At 44.4% G+C, this 15,674-nt stretch overlaps 1 long non-coding RNA gene and 1 pseudogene across 1 annotated transcript in view; one reads left to right on the top strand and one right to left on the bottom strand.

Annotated features, from left to right (window-relative positions):
• LOC146425378 (uncharacterized) overlaps positions 1–15,674 on the bottom strand; it is a 517,591-nt gene that overhangs the window by 374,985 nt on the left and 126,932 nt on the right. The gene's annotated exons all lie outside the window — the stretch shown is intronic.
• On the top strand, positions 1,206–12,481 carry LOC146425384 (syncytin-A-like; annotated as a pseudogene).

Here is a 15,674-nt window from a genome sequence, read left to right as displayed (position 1 = left end):
CTGACCTGCGGCTCCCGAGACAGAACCAGCAACCTCAAAATGACAACCAGAATGCCGAACACCAACCGAGTGATCCTTCTGATGATGACCAAGAAGCCGGTCCTTCCACAAGCAGAGACTGAAATTTATTTTATGGAGTCAGAAAGCAAGGACTTTGAATGCATGTTTTAACTGAATTATAGATTTATATGTAGAATTAGGTTTATATATGCTCTATCTAGGGTATTGCAAAGAATCTCTCTGACCACCTTAATCAGCATCTGGTTTAGGCGCTGTTAGGTGGCTGGCCACCGCCGGACAGACCCCTTCTCGAGTTTCAACCAGGCTCTGTTTGGTTACTGGCCACTACCAAGCAGATCCTTCATGCTGATCCACTGAGGCTCACAAGCAATGCCTTCTGTTCTTAAATAAAAAGGGGGAGCTGTGGCAAGCACAGACTCTTTCCCATGGGAATTTTTCTCTTCTTCTTCCTGTGTTTTATAAACAAAGATAAAGTTTAGATGTTATTGAAACGGTCTCTGGAAAGATAGGCAGTTCAAGCCTGGCCAATTGGCCTAGGGGGAGGTTTTGAATTGACCCAATCCGGATGATCTGTGAAAGTCTATATAAGTTTTGGAATTAATTAATAAAATCAGAATTTTGCCACATTCGACACAGCCTGATTCTTGCACTCTGCTAGCGGTTCAACAGCGACAGAGACCTACCTATGCTGGACACCAGAGACTAATAATGCATTTGTAACTCTGAAATGTGAGTTAATGCAAGCCTCGGCATTGGATATACCAGATATCACTAAACCTTTTCTGTTGTTCTCACATGAGAGGCAAGCACTGGTGTTGGGACTTTTGGAACAGAAGCTGGGACCCTACAAAAGGCCAGTGGCTTATTTCTCCAAGCAATTGGATGTGGTCAGCTGAGGATGGCCCGCCTGCCTGCGTGCAGTGGCAGCTGTGATCCTGAACATAGAAGAAGCCCGCAAGTTCACAATGGGCCAGAAGATAACTGTTTTTGTCTCTCATACAGTGTGAGCAGTGCTCATGCAGAATGGAAATCACTGGTTAACCCCATCTCGCTTTCTCAAATATCAAGCTGTCCTAGCAGAATCAGAGGACGTGAGTATCCAGGTAACCAACATCTTAAATCCAGCAGCTTACCTCCAGGGCAGAGTTACTGAAGAGCCCATACAACATGACTGCATTGAAACCATGGAGGCAGTTTACTCCAGCCACCCAGACTTGAAGGTCTCTCCACTTGAAAACGTGGAAAACTGGTTCACTGATGGAAGCAGTTATGTCAAAAATGGTAAGCGCCTTGCTGGGTATGCAGTTACAACCACAGATGCCGTCATTGAAGCAAAACCGTTACCTGTGGGGACATCTGCTCAAAAGGCTGAGATAATAGCTCTAACTCGAGCCTTGGCACTAGCCGAAGGAAAGCCTGTCAACATTTGGACTGATTCAAGGTATGCTTTTGGGGTGGTACACGCTCATGGGGCTATTTTGAAGGAGAGGGGTTTATTAACCTCACAGAAGAAAGAAGTCAAGCATGCTACTGAAATCTTACAGTTGCTGGAAGCAGTGCTGAAACCTTCAAAAGTGGCTATAATGCATTGTAAAGGGCACTCCCAGGGGAACACCATCCCTGGACTGGGAAATGCTATGGCAGACAAAACAGCAAAGGCAGTGGCTGGTGCGGTTCAAATTCAAGCCCTAGCTGTTAACATTGGGTTAAAATGCTAGTTAAACATAGGCTTTAGGAACAGGGTAGGTAAGCACTGCATGTACGGGGCTCAGCGACATGATCACGAAGATTGCTTAGAGAATGGGGATTGTTTTAGTGAAATCATGCGGATTAGCACCTGTGAAATAAATCAGAAATACTATGGGAGATAAGGGGGCTTAAAGTCATGCTTGGGGGGAAACAATGGAACAATGATAAGTTGATGATTAACATATGATTACATATGATTACATCACTGTTCTGTAAGGAAAGGTATAAAATTGTACTTGTTTCAAACCTATGGCGAAGCCAGATTTGGGTAGATGTTACACCCCGGCTTCCCGAGCTCGAATAAAGGCACCTGCATATAATCATTCCGTGATTATGTGTTTTCCACGCTAACATTTTGGCGACCCAGATGGGACCCTGTGAGCGCTGCTGAGGACCCCGCGACCTGATCACGCTCCAGCCGGCACCGAGGGATTCTCAGGGAGCCCATTGCGCTGCAACCCTCCGCCGCTCACAACGTCCCCTGGAGAAGGTAAGGTGCCTTTTAATGGTGGTTTGGTTGCCTGCCAGTAAGACGCAGCGAAAGCTACGCTTGGTTGAGCTAAGGAATTCCTAGTGGTATGCCCGGGCGCCGTCCGTAAGACAATTGCGAAAGCATTGCAGGGTCGGCAAGTGGAAATGGAGAAGCTTAAAGGGATTTTGGGTGGCAATGCCCCCATATCTTGTAATTCTCCTTTGGGGTGCTTGTTAGCACATTGGAAGCAAGGTAATTTTGGCCAAGGATTGCGTAAAGATACGCTCATTGAGTATTGTAACTCTTGGTGGCCAACGTATATTTTCCAGGCTGGAAGGAGGTGGCCTGAAAATGGTTCTTTGCAATCTGATCTGATTTCTCATTTGTTGTCGTTTTGCAAGCAGGAGGGAAAATTAGATGAAGTTCCGTATGTTGATTTATTTTTCTGTTTGCAAGAAAACCCAGAATGGTTGTCGGAGGGGGGACTAGTTGCTGCGGAGGGGGGTCGAGTTGTTGCGGCGGTTTGCAATGAAAAATGTCTGGCTTGTGTCCAAGGGAAAAATTGTTTAGAACATTTGGCATTGAATGAGAGCTTGTATCGGAAAGATATATTGGAGAGTGATTTACTAGTGGTTCCTACAGTTCCTAGGAGGTCTAACCCTGCTCCCCCTAACCATATGCAATCTAATATGCCTACCCCCCCTACTGAAACTGATCTTTCTACCCCCCCGGTTCAAAGACACCCTTCTTCCCCGCCTATGCCTGCCCGAGGTTATCTCCCTCCCCCGCCTACACCTGCTCATCCTCCTCCCCCACCTATGCCCCCTCAGGGGTACCCACCTTTTCCACCTACCCCTCTCCGGGGCTATCCTCCCCTACCATCTACCCCTTCACCGGTCATAGCAACCCCTTCTTACCCTCGGCTGAAAATAACCGCAGTTTAGTTCCAGTGCAGAGATCTGGGAGAGGGGGTGCCGAAACACTAGACAGTAGTAATAGTGATGATGATGAACCAATAGCTCACCGCACCCGCTCCAGACTGAACTGGCCTGGAATGGGAAGGGGTCTACCGAGACCAAGTAAACCAAAGAGAACAGTAATTGCTCCTTTGAGACAAGGGGTGGGGGTGGACGGGCCGGTGTACGTCAAAGTCCCTTTCTCTCCAGGAGATTTGGTTATATGGAAACAGTCAGCTGGGACTTATAGGGAAAATCCGGACAAGGTTGCTAGGATAGTGAAAATGATTATGAAAACTCAGAATCCCGATTGGGATGATATCCAAGTAATATTAGATACCTTAATGGACTCCACTGAGAAGGAGATGGTACTTAGAGCAGCCAGGGAGCGGGCAAGAGAAGATATTCGTCAGGGGCGGGTAACAGGAAATCTGGACTATAATTTTCCTACAGAGGACCCACTGTGGGACCCTAATGACTCATCCGGAATAGACATGATGATGTTAAAGAGATACCAAGAGTGGATCACAATCGGAGTCCAAAATGCCATACCTAAAACTATGAATTGGGCTAAACTATACGAAATTAGACAAGATAAAAAAGAATCTCCTACTGCATTTTTAGAAAGACTTAAAGAAGCGGCCAGGAAATATACTGACTTACAAGTAGACACAGAACAAGCTAAAATTCAGCTTGCCCTTATATTCCTTGGCCAATCACAGGATGATATTAGGAGAAAGTTACAGAAATTGGAAGGGGAAGATTTGATAAATTTGGATAAATTACTTGAAATAGCTTGGAAAGTCTATAATAATAGAGAAAGGGAGGCTACAAAACCACGGCAATTCTTGGCAGTAGTACAAGGAAATTCCAAGGGGAGGGGGGGTAGAGGTCGGAGTATGGCAAAAGGGGGGTTTGGAAGAGGCCGAGGGGGGAGGCCATTAGCTTTTGATGAATGTGCCATTTGTCATTTACCTGGGCACTGGAAAAGGGAGTGTCCTAACCGGTTCTACAGGGACTCTCAGTTCCAGCAGGAAGACGTTGCCAAGGAGATGGTATTAGAGGACTCTGTGACTCAGGAGCCGCTAGTAACTTTGCAGTTAGGGGAGAAGGCAGTGAGATTTCTGATAGATACTGGGGCTAAATATTCAGTTCTAAATGATCTAGAAGGGCGGATCGGGGATAAGTCTACCACAATAGTTGGTGCCACAGGAAAAGAGCAAAAACGGCCATTCCTGCAACCCTTAGACTTGTGTTTTGGAGACAAGGTATTAACTCATGAATTCTTATATGTTCCAGAATGTCCTCTTCCACTTTTAGGAAGAGATTTACTGGCCAAATTGGAAGCAGTGATAACTTTTGAGAATGGTGAGTTGGTAATGAAAATTCCAGAGTCAAAGACAGGAAAAATCTTAATGATAAAGGAGAAACCAGTTTCTGCAATCCCAAAGGAGGTGGAGAATGCCGTAATTCCCTCAGTATGGGAGACGGATATACCTGGAAAATCTAAGTTGGCACAGCCAGTACATGTAGAATTGAAAGAGCAAGGAAAAATCGTGCAGGTAAAACAATATCCCATAAAACCAGAGGCCCGGCAGGGAATTGCCAAGACTGTTGATAAATTTCTAAAATACCAAATTCTGGAAGAATGTGAATCTGAATATAACACTCCAATATTCCCGGTAAAGAAACCCAATGGAGATTATAGGTTAGTACAGGATCTAAGAGCAATAAATGAAATAACAAAAGACATTTATCCAGTGGTTGCCAACCCCTATACATTGTTAACATCCGTAAAGGAGATTTATAAGTGGTTTACTGTAATTGATTTAAAAGATGCTTTTTTCTGCATACCCCTGGACAAAGAAAGTAGGAAGCTGTTTGCCTTTGAATGGGAAAATCCAGAGAACGGAAGGAAGACCCAGCTTACATGGACTCGGCTTCCCATGGGGTACAAGAACTCCCCCACCTTATTCGGAAATCAACTGGCAAAGGAGCTGGAGATTTGGACTAAAGAGGGGCAAGTACCAAAAGATCAATACCTGCTGCTGCAGTATGTAGATGATATACTGATAGCAACTGAAGAAAAGGAAACCTGCATAAAGGTAACAATTGAGATTTTAAACTCACTGGGCATGGGAGGATACAAAGTGTCCAGGGAAAAGGCACAAATTGCCCAACAGACTGTAATTTACTTGGGATGTGAAATCTCACAAGGACAGAGAAAATTAGGTACTAACTGTATTCAAGCTATTTGTGATATTCCAGAGCCCCAGAATCTCCACGAGCTGCGAGTCTTCCTCGGCATGGCAGGATGGTGTCGCCTGTGGATTATGCACTTTGGGCTAATTGCCAAACCCCTGTATGAAGCTCAGAAGACGCAGCCGTTCAGCTGGGGTAAAGCACAGAGAGAAGCTTTCCTGAAACTGAAAGAAGCGCTGACGACTGCCCCTGCGCTTGGTTTGCCTGATCTGTCTAAAGACTTTCAGCTGTTCGTGCATGAAAGGCAACGCTTGGCACTGGGGGTCCTGACCCAACGTTTGGGGAGCTGGAAAAGGCCGGTAGGCTACTTCTCCAAACAGCTTGACAACGTAAGTGCCGGATGGCCTGCATGTCTTCGGGCAGTCGCAGCCACTGTATTATTGATACAGGAAGCCAGGAAGCTTACGATGGGAAAACACATAGATGTCTATGTGCCACACATGGTAGCCACGGTCCTAGAACAAAAGGGGGGCCACTGGTTGTCCCCAAGCAGGATGATAAAGTTCCAGGCAATCCTAACCGAACAGGATGATGTCACACTAAAGACAACTAACCTTTCGAATCCAGCTCTGTTTCTAGGTACTACACCTGAGGAAGGCCCGCTGGAACACGACTGCGTGGAAGTAATAGAGTACACCCATTCAGCAAGAGAAGACCTGAAAGACGTCCCGCTGGAACAACCAGAGTGGGAATTATTCACAGATGGAAGCAGCTTCGTGGAGAACGGAACCAGATACGCTGGATATGCGGTAACAACAATCAGCACAGTAGTAGAGGCCAAAGCATTACCATCAAACACATCTGCCCAGAGGGCAGAATTGATCGCCTTAACTAGAGCACTAGAATTGAGTGAAGGAAAGAAGGTAAATATTTGGACTGATTCAAAATATGCATTCGGCGTAGTGCACGTACATGGGGCACTATGGAAAGAAAGAGGGTTGCTGTCCTCTCAAGGGACTCATATTAAGCATCAAGATGCAATCCTGCAGCTAATAAAAGCAGTACAGAAACCTGAACAAGTGGCAATTATGCACTGCAAAGCGCATCAATCAGGAATCTCCAAAATCTGTGAGGGAAATCGGAGGGCGGACTGGACAGCCCGACAGGTTGCTCGGGAGGTGCAAATAGCAATGGCATTGATACCCACGAAGCTAAAAGTGTCTCAATTCAATTTACCTTCAGAGCTGAAATATTCAAAAGAAGATGAGAGACTGGGACATTTGCTGAATGCACAAAAGAATTCAGAGGGGTGGTACATCACTGCACAAGGACAGATAGTCCTACCCCCATTGATAATGAGAGAAGTTATGCAAATTAAACATAATGAATGTCATTGGGGTGCAGAAGCATTGGTAATTTGGCTAAAACGAAGCGTAGTCTCGGTACGGATGTTAACAATGGCCAAATCAATCATGTCAAAATGTGAAATATTCCTGAGGAATAATCCGGTGGCCAGACGGCAGGCACAGCTAGGGAGAATTCGGGTAGGGATAGAACCAGGAGATTACTGGCAGGTAGATTTTGTGGAGTTACCAAGAACCCAAGGATACAAATACCTGCTGGTGGGGGTTGATACATTTTCAGGATGGCCAGAAGCCCTTCCCTGTCGCACCAACCAGGCCAAAGAAACAGTGAAGTGGCTACTACACGAAATCATTCCCAGGTTTGGAGTGCCATTAGGGGTATCTTCAGATAGAGGACCACATTTTATAGCTACGGTGGTAAAGGAAGTGAGCAAACTACTGGGAATAGCTTGGGACCTCCACACACCATGGAGACCACAGTCCAGTGGGCAGGTAGAGAGGATGAACCAAACATTAAAAAGGCAGATCAGCAAAATATGTCAGGAGGCCAAATTACAATGGCCACAAGCCCTACCAATAGCACTTTTGAAGATTAGGGTAAAGCCCAGGAGTGGAATGTCAGTCAGTCCTTTTGAAATAGTATATGGGAAACCATACGAATCTCCTGAACCAAACCCGAATATACATATTGCAGGGAAACAGGAGATATATAATTATGTTCTGTCTCTCAGGAAAACCCTAGCACGGCTCCGGAGTGCCCTCGTGTGGAGTAGGCCACTGGCCCTTGAGAATCCAGTCCACAACATTCTCCCTGGGGATGACGTGTACATCAAAACCTGGAATGAAGAACCTTTGAAGGAGAAGTGGAGCGGACCCTATCAAGTGCTACTGACCACCTTCACAGCAGTCAAGGTAGCTGGAGTGGATCCGTGGATACACTACACACGAGTGAAGAAGGCTCATCCGAGACTGTGGGCCGCACAACCCCTGGGACCAACGAAATTGCAGATAAGACGTGTTAACTGTTAAAATGATCTTAACACCTGTGCCAATGTTCATTTCATGGATATTAATTGGGAGTAATATTGCTTGGGAATATGGAATGCAGAATTATCAACTAACCACTCTTCACCCTAGAACGAAAGAGGAGGTACAGGCAAAAACGCAAGTGATAAAGGTTCCCAATGAAATTCAGGCTGAGAATGTAATGATTGGGTTAGTTAGAGATTTTGCCAAAATGCGGAACATCAGTAGAATCACTGCCTGTCTGCCAATACCAAAAGCAGCGGGAGACCCAATAAGTTGGGGAATTATCACATCCAAATTACCTGAAATTCCGGACAATAAAACAATTGAATGTAAACGAGTACCCGAGTACAGGCAGAAAGTTAAAGTAACTTGGAACATAACAGGTTATGATTGGATGCAGTACCTGAGCAAAAGGGACTGTCTTTTAAGCCATGGGAAGTTGGGACAAAATCTAGAGTGGTGGGTTGAGGATCAAAACCTGGCCAAACGGCAATGCTTCCTGCCACATTATCAAAAGGTCACGGAGAATGTCACAGAGACCACCCTGATATGGAAATGTGAAGCAAAGGACAGAAAGGATCGAATAGAGCCCTGGGACAGTGTATGGTCCCTAAGCATACTTCAAAAATTTCAATATATGGCAAACACCCCCTGGTGCTTAAAATGGACAGGCCCTGAAGAGGAAACTGATCCAATAGTAATAAACACTGCCACCAGCAGCAGAGAACAGGCAGACAAAGTAAGTTGGTGGGCATGTAATAAAACCTATGACTGCACATCTGATAATGTAAAAATAAAACAAGTACCATCACTGGCAGTTGCCATGCGAATTGGCTGTGCCTGCAGAGGAATCAAACATAAACAGGATAAGGTAAGTTTTGGAGTAAAAATAGGATGTAATAGAGGTACAATCAAGAGCCCAGGACAATTTGTTTGGGTAACAAGTGATGGTACTTGGACAACCCACCTGCCTGTGGACGGAAAAGTAAAGGAATTTACTCTGGGCCTCCCTACTCTATGTCCAATTTGGAAAAAGTCCCCATTTAATGGGGAACGTGAACTTTTGCAAATAAGGACAAGACGAGAGGTTTCAGATAGTGAAAATCAGGATGAAACTTGGCAAGAACCCTCTAGTGGAGTAAAGTTTGGGTGGGCTCTAGAATCTCTGTTTGGCCCTATAGCAAACTACCGAAACAGAGAAATGATGTACAGACTTACAGGTCAGGTAGAGAGGTTAGCAAGAATTACTCGGGAAGGATTCAAAGAACTAAACACACAATTACAAGCTACTACCAAAATGACTTTGCAAAATCGATTGGCTTTAGATATGTTACTCCTGAAAGAACATGGAGTGTGTGGGTTTTTAAAAGGACAAGTTGATCATTGTTGCATCCATATCCCAAATGTAACTACAGATGTAGAACATGACATCAGTCAATTGAAACAAATAGAGCGTAAGGCAAGGGATGAACAAAAGGACTTGACTACGAGTTGGTTAGATAAAATCTTCAAGGGGTTGGGTTGGAATGTGAGTTCATGGATTAAATCTATCATTGAAAACTTAATAATTTTATTAGTTATGTTTTTAGTACTTTGGGTAATCTACAGCATACTGAAAAGAGAGATACGGAGAAAGACATCCTGGAACCGACAGATAATGAGGGCACTGACATGAAACAAGGATCCACGTCCATTGCCTGCGGATTCTCCGGTCCACAACAGCATCTATAACAATGCTCATGACAACCCTGGATTCGAAGACGAGCATCCAGTATAAAGGACTATATCAAGTGAAAGCATTCACACCTATAAAGTGAAAATGCTTTCAAAGGGGGGAATGTTAACATTGGGTTAAAATGCTAGTTAAACATAGGCTTTAGGAACAGGGTAGGTAAGCACTGCATGTACGGGGCTCAGCGACATGATCACGAAGATTGCTTAGAGAATGGGGATTGTTTTAGTGAAATCATGCGGATTAGCACCTGTGAAATAAATCAGAAATACTATGGGAGATAAGGGGGCTTAAAGTCATGATTGGGGGGAAACAATGGAACAATGATAAGTTGATGATTAACATATGATTACATCACTGTTCTGTAAGGAAAGGTATAAAATTGTACTTGTTTCAAACCTATGGCGAAGCCAGATTTGGGTAGATGTTACACCCCGGCTTCCCGAGCTCGAATAAAGGCACCTGCATATAATCATTCCGTGATTATGTGTTTTCCACGCTAACATAGCTTTCATCCCTTCTAGCATCCTTATGGGTGAGAAACCCCCACCATATGACACTGATGATTTGAATTGGATGCAAAAAGAGAAAGGACAAATAAGAGCAGATGGGTGGGCTAGAATAAAGGATCTCCTAGTCATACCCAGAAAACTGTTAAAATTATTTATCCAAAGCGAACATTCCAAAACACATTGGGGACTTGGTGCTTTACATAACCATTTAAAGAGCAAAGTGATAGCATCAAAACTAAAGGAGACAATCGAAGACATAACTTCCACTTGTGAAATCTGTCTTAAAAACAACCCTAATAGCACTGTTAGGCAAAACACTGGAACAATCCTTAAAGGAGCCTTACCAGGGGATGTGTGGCAAACTGACTTTTCTGAATTACCTAGGAAGGGGGTAAGGAGGGATACAAGTATCTTTTAGTCTTCACAGACACTTTCTCAGGTTGGCCGGAAGCTTTCCCTTGTAGTACAAATAAAGCTAGAGAAGTTGTTAAAGCTTTAGTACAAGAAATAATTCCACGATTTGGGGTACCCAGGGAAATTAATTCTGATAGGGGATCACACTTTGTAGCCCAGGTGGTGCAGGGAGTAAGTAATCTACTAGGCATACACTGGCAACTACATACACCATACAAGCCACAGGCAAATGGACAAGTAGAAAAAATTAATCACTTAATAAAGCAACAATTAGCCAAAATTTGTCAAGAAACCAGCTTATATTGGTATCAGGCTCTGCCCATGGCTTTGCTAAGAATAAGGGTAAAACCACGGCTCAAGGAAAAAATGAGTCCCTTTGAAATTTTGTATGGAAAGCCCTATGGAACAAATGTGATTCACAATGACAGTGTGGATCTGGTAGGGCAAAACTATTTAATAGATTATGTAAAGCATTTAGGTCAAAAATTACAATCAATACACACTACAGTTGTTAATTGTAAACCCCCACCACCTGATAAACCCTTTCATAATGTGAATCCTGGGGATTGGGTTTATGTTAAGTCTCTTTCAGGGGATCCACTCCAGGAAAAATGGGAAGGACCTTATCAAACGTTGCTGGTGACTCATACAGCAATTAAAGTACAGGGAAAATTGACTTGGATCCATTATACAAGGACCAAACCTGTGCCAAAACCAGAGTGGAAGGCAAGAAGAACAGGACTTCTGCACCTTCAAATACAGAAAATCAATACAACATGATTTGGACCATACTAGTAACACTGGTAATTGGGGCGGGCACGTGGGACCAAAATACATACCTTAGATTGCTCAAAGGTGTTGTTGAGAATTTTAATCTGACTGATTGCTGGATATGCACTCAGCTGCCTGAAAATTCTGCTAGAGGCTTTCCTTTGGTTGGGGCAACATTCCCTAATACAACAGAAATCCATACTACCCTTAGTGCCACAAACCTTTCACATTATGTCAACATATCCCCAAATCAACTTCAATGGAAATTAGAGTTTGAAGAGCCAATTAGTGAGTCCTCACCAGTACCCTGCGTACAGCAGTGCTGGGAAGAATCTATACCTAAAAATTCAGGAGGAAATAAAACAGATTCCAAATGTGGAAACCTAATATTTATAAGGAATTATCCTAACTGCTCACAATTCTGGACCTATGGGGGAGCTAATATGTGGATTAAGAATCAAACTAGGCGGGGGCCAAAGCTCAAGGGTTGGCTAGTGCTCCCAGGGCAGGGTTGGTATTGGATATATGGACACAGTGACTATAAAGTTTTACCCTTGGGATGGCAAGGTCACTGTGCAATAGGACCAGTATTTCCCCACATTAATGTTGTTCCTCAACTACAAGGCTTACTCCAAACTTTTATATGAAGGACCAAAAGGACATCAAACCCCTTAATAGACAGGCCCACCGGATTTCACAGCTTTGCTAGGTGGTTTATACCCTGGCTTGGAATAAGTGAACTAGAGAAATCAATAGTGAATCTTTCTGCCACTATAGAGACCATAATGAATGCCACTGCAGATGCCATAAGAGCACAGCAAATCGAGATTAAGAGCATCTCACAATTAGCCATACAAAATAGACTTGCATTAGATTTGTTGTATGCCAAAGAAGGGGGAGTATGTACAGTTATAAATACAAGCTGTTGCAGTTATGTTGATTTAAATAAACGAATAGAAACAGATTTGCAGACAATTTTGGACAAAACCTTGCATCAGATCACCTTAGATGACACTTCTTGGGGGTTTAAAGAGGTATGGGACAAACTTACAGCATGATTACCCAACTTAACCTGGCTTAAACAATTGTTTGTAATAGTTATTCGTATTGTTGCATTGTTACTTACTGTTTGTATTAGTAGTTATTGTTGTATGATATTATGTACTTGGAATCGCAATGTGTATGCTCAATGGCAAAAGTACAAACTTAGAAATAAGATAGAGAAAGGTACTTACTTTCATGACTTACAAGATTTGTAAAGAATTACAAATTACAAAAAAAAAAGGGGGCATTGAGAAAGGAGCAGTCAATAGATAACTCAAGACAGAATATGTGAATTCTAAAACCTAGAAAAACAGGATTCCCTTAATCTTATCAAGATAAGAGGGACAAAAGAATCTGTTTGAAGCCAGCACAAGAAATCGCTGAATCATCCCACGAAGGACTACACATGCTCCAGAGAGAAAGGTGAAAAGTGCATTGTGATGAAGACTACTGGGATCTTCATCTTCAGAGGTCTCCAAAGACCACTGGGATATACGGAGCATGCATGATGCACATGCTAATAATATTAATGACTTCCAAGAAATTATTTGTATAACCACTCCTATCCTGGGGAATGTGATGAATATTCATGAATTCTACCTATAACACTGTGTCTTTGGAGGTACTGCGGTGTGTGTTTGGAGGAGTGAATTCCCCCACAGCCAGTGTACCAAATAAAAGCAAATATCCACTTCTCTGTCTCTGAAGTGTCTCCAGGCTCACTTGGGCGAATCAGTCGCTGGTATAATGGGAGCCCCTGACATCCTTGATCGGCTTTCTCCTGCCGAGGAGGGAATGCCTTTGCCACATCCTGGTGGCCAATCCCGTCTCCTCTGTCCCAGGGGCCCCGCAGTTTATTCCTCCAGGGCTGTAATTCCTTTGGCATCATCTTTGCCTTTGCCTTTCCCTTATCCACTCTTACATACATTTGCTGTATCTTTCTAACCAGTTCATTCAGGGGCTTATTCTGCCCTTCCTCTAGCCCCCACCCCCACTACTGCCTGGGAGTGCTTGTTTTCCCACATTTCAAAATCATTCCTGTGACCCAAACAAAACCTTAACAGACAATCCTAGTCCTTCTATGTACAATCCGCATTTTCCAGATATTCTTTCCGCCTTGTCCAAACACAGCCCCTCCCTCCGGCGCTCCCAGGAGGCACCGCTAGCAGCACCACAGGTGACTGGGGTGCCCTGCAGCCTCACGGAGGCTGGGTGGCCACAGCCGCCCTGCCCCAGGGGGTGGCAGGGTCAGGGACTGCCCGGTGCTGAGCTTGCAGCTGTCCCACAGCCCCAGCTAGGCTCCACACCTCCCCACAGGCCCCCAGCCCGTGCTCCCAGCCCTGCACCTCGGTGCTCACTCCTGCCGCTCCTAAAGCAGAGGATACAGGGGACTGCAGCTGGCTCTGGGTCAGCTGGCAAAACTGGAGGACAAGATGGGGGACAGTGCTGAAAAACATTCCAATCCTCACCCATTTTCTCTTTCTCCTCTCTTCCCTTTTCTTCCTTCTTTCTTAACACATCCTCTTCTCCCATTTCTTTCTTTTATACTAGTTCAGGTTCTACCTGCCACCGGACTCAACATCCCTTCACCTCAACATGTCCACTCATCCCTCTTCATTCAGTGCTGTGGGAGGCTCCCAGCAGCTGCCCCCCTTTCCCCTCTTCCAGGCGATCAACCTCTTTTTCCACGGGATCATGCATCAGTCACCTCTTTCTACTACAACATTCTACACAACCATATCCAGCAATTTACTTTTATTATTCTTCTTTAAAGCCAGTATCATACACTGTTTTGACTCTCTTGGTAACAAACCACATTTCTCCAGCTACACATACACAGGAGTCCCAAAGGGATCCCTATAGGCACACGCAAAGAAACAGCATACACACCAAAATTCAACATGCGTTTAAAACATGTTTTAACACTCAACTAGTTTTTTTTTTTTATCCCGCTGGCATCCCTGCATGAATTTATAGGCCAAATATAAATTAGTGCAGGTAATTCGTGCTCGCATACACACACACACACATAAACAAACACTTCACAGCAGCTGCAAGATCCACTGCAGGTATCAGACCTGCTTTTCCCAAAAGGCACCAGGGGGCCAATTCACCCCTAGACCACAAAATCCACTGCAGTTCCCCTTGTTGCCTCCCTTGGGCATGGATTGTCGAGACCCCTTCTCAACCTTCCCTTACTGCCCTCCTTGGGCGTCCATGTCCTTACATTTTTGGAATGGTCATCCCTTTTGCTGGGGCCCCTTCCCAGCTTTACCTTTGCAACCCTCCATGGGTGCCCTGTTTTACCTGTGCCACTCTCCATGGGTGCCCTCCCAGGTTTACTCTCTGAGGATCCCACTTTACTCACTGGTGAGATTTTCAGTGGCCCTTCCTTGTGGACTCTTCACGGACCCCCCTGGTCCGCCACTCGTCTGTCTCCTGGACAGTCTCGGGTACCCAATCAATCGCCCAGTGCCAGCCGCAACCATGGGGAGCTCATCACCCAAACTGGGTGAGGCGTGCCTTTAGCTCCGCTCTCTGCCCGCTGCCCCCGGATGGTGGAAGGATCCCAGACCAAGCCCCCCTTTGACAGGAAAATTAATCCACAAAAGCCAGAGGTTTATGACCAAAAAGGAGACAGAAGAGTCTTGTAATTCATGAATAAAGGGAGAGGTCATGGGCATTTCCCATGGGGTCTCTCTCAAATTGATAGAGGACCCAGCCTCTTTTATCCTAATTCCTGGCCGCAGTTCCCCTCTCCCTTTCCCTATTGGCTGAGGTACTCAAGAGGTACAGACTTCCCAGCTGGCCTAATTAATATACATCCCCCCCTAATACAGACATCCCTCAATACACATTCCCCTTTTCTTCTTCTTCTTGTGTCTCTGTTCTTGTAGTTCGTTAACACAGTTTTGGATAAGTCAAATTAGGGAAATTCCTATGGAAATCCTACCCATTGTTTCTTCTATCTCTCAGTATCAATGTTATCTTACCAGCAGACTCAGGTCTTATCGTTACCAGTCGTTTTGTAAAGACACTCCCTTATTCCTTTCACCTGGATTGTGTGAGTTCACTATAACCTATCCCTTCCACTGATAAAGCCATATAGAGATTGTATTGGATGGTAAAAAACAGCTGAAGGACAGGTTAGCACAGATATTTGCTAAGTTGGATGTTGAGTCATTGGGAAAAACGTAACATTTCTTTAATTTTATAGCATTTTCAGCCCCTGCTGCACTCACAGCTGGAGGGTATAGTGGGTAATTTATGCTTACAAGTGCCATTTTTGGGATCTGCTTCAAGCTCCCTTTTAAATGGCACAAAAATAATAAAAAAAAAACCAAATTGAGACAACTGGAAATAATATCAACCAATCCTTAATTTCGACCACATTGTTTCTGCCCTGCA

This window comes from Lichenostomus cassidix, chromosome W (assembly GCF_008360975.1).
Source record: "Lichenostomus cassidix isolate B80296 chromosome W, HeHo_3.0, whole genome shotgun sequence".
Lineage (NCBI taxonomy): Eukaryota > Metazoa > Chordata > Aves > Passeriformes > Meliphagidae > Lichenostomus > Lichenostomus cassidix.
This window is presented reverse-complemented; position numbering and strand designations above follow the sequence as displayed.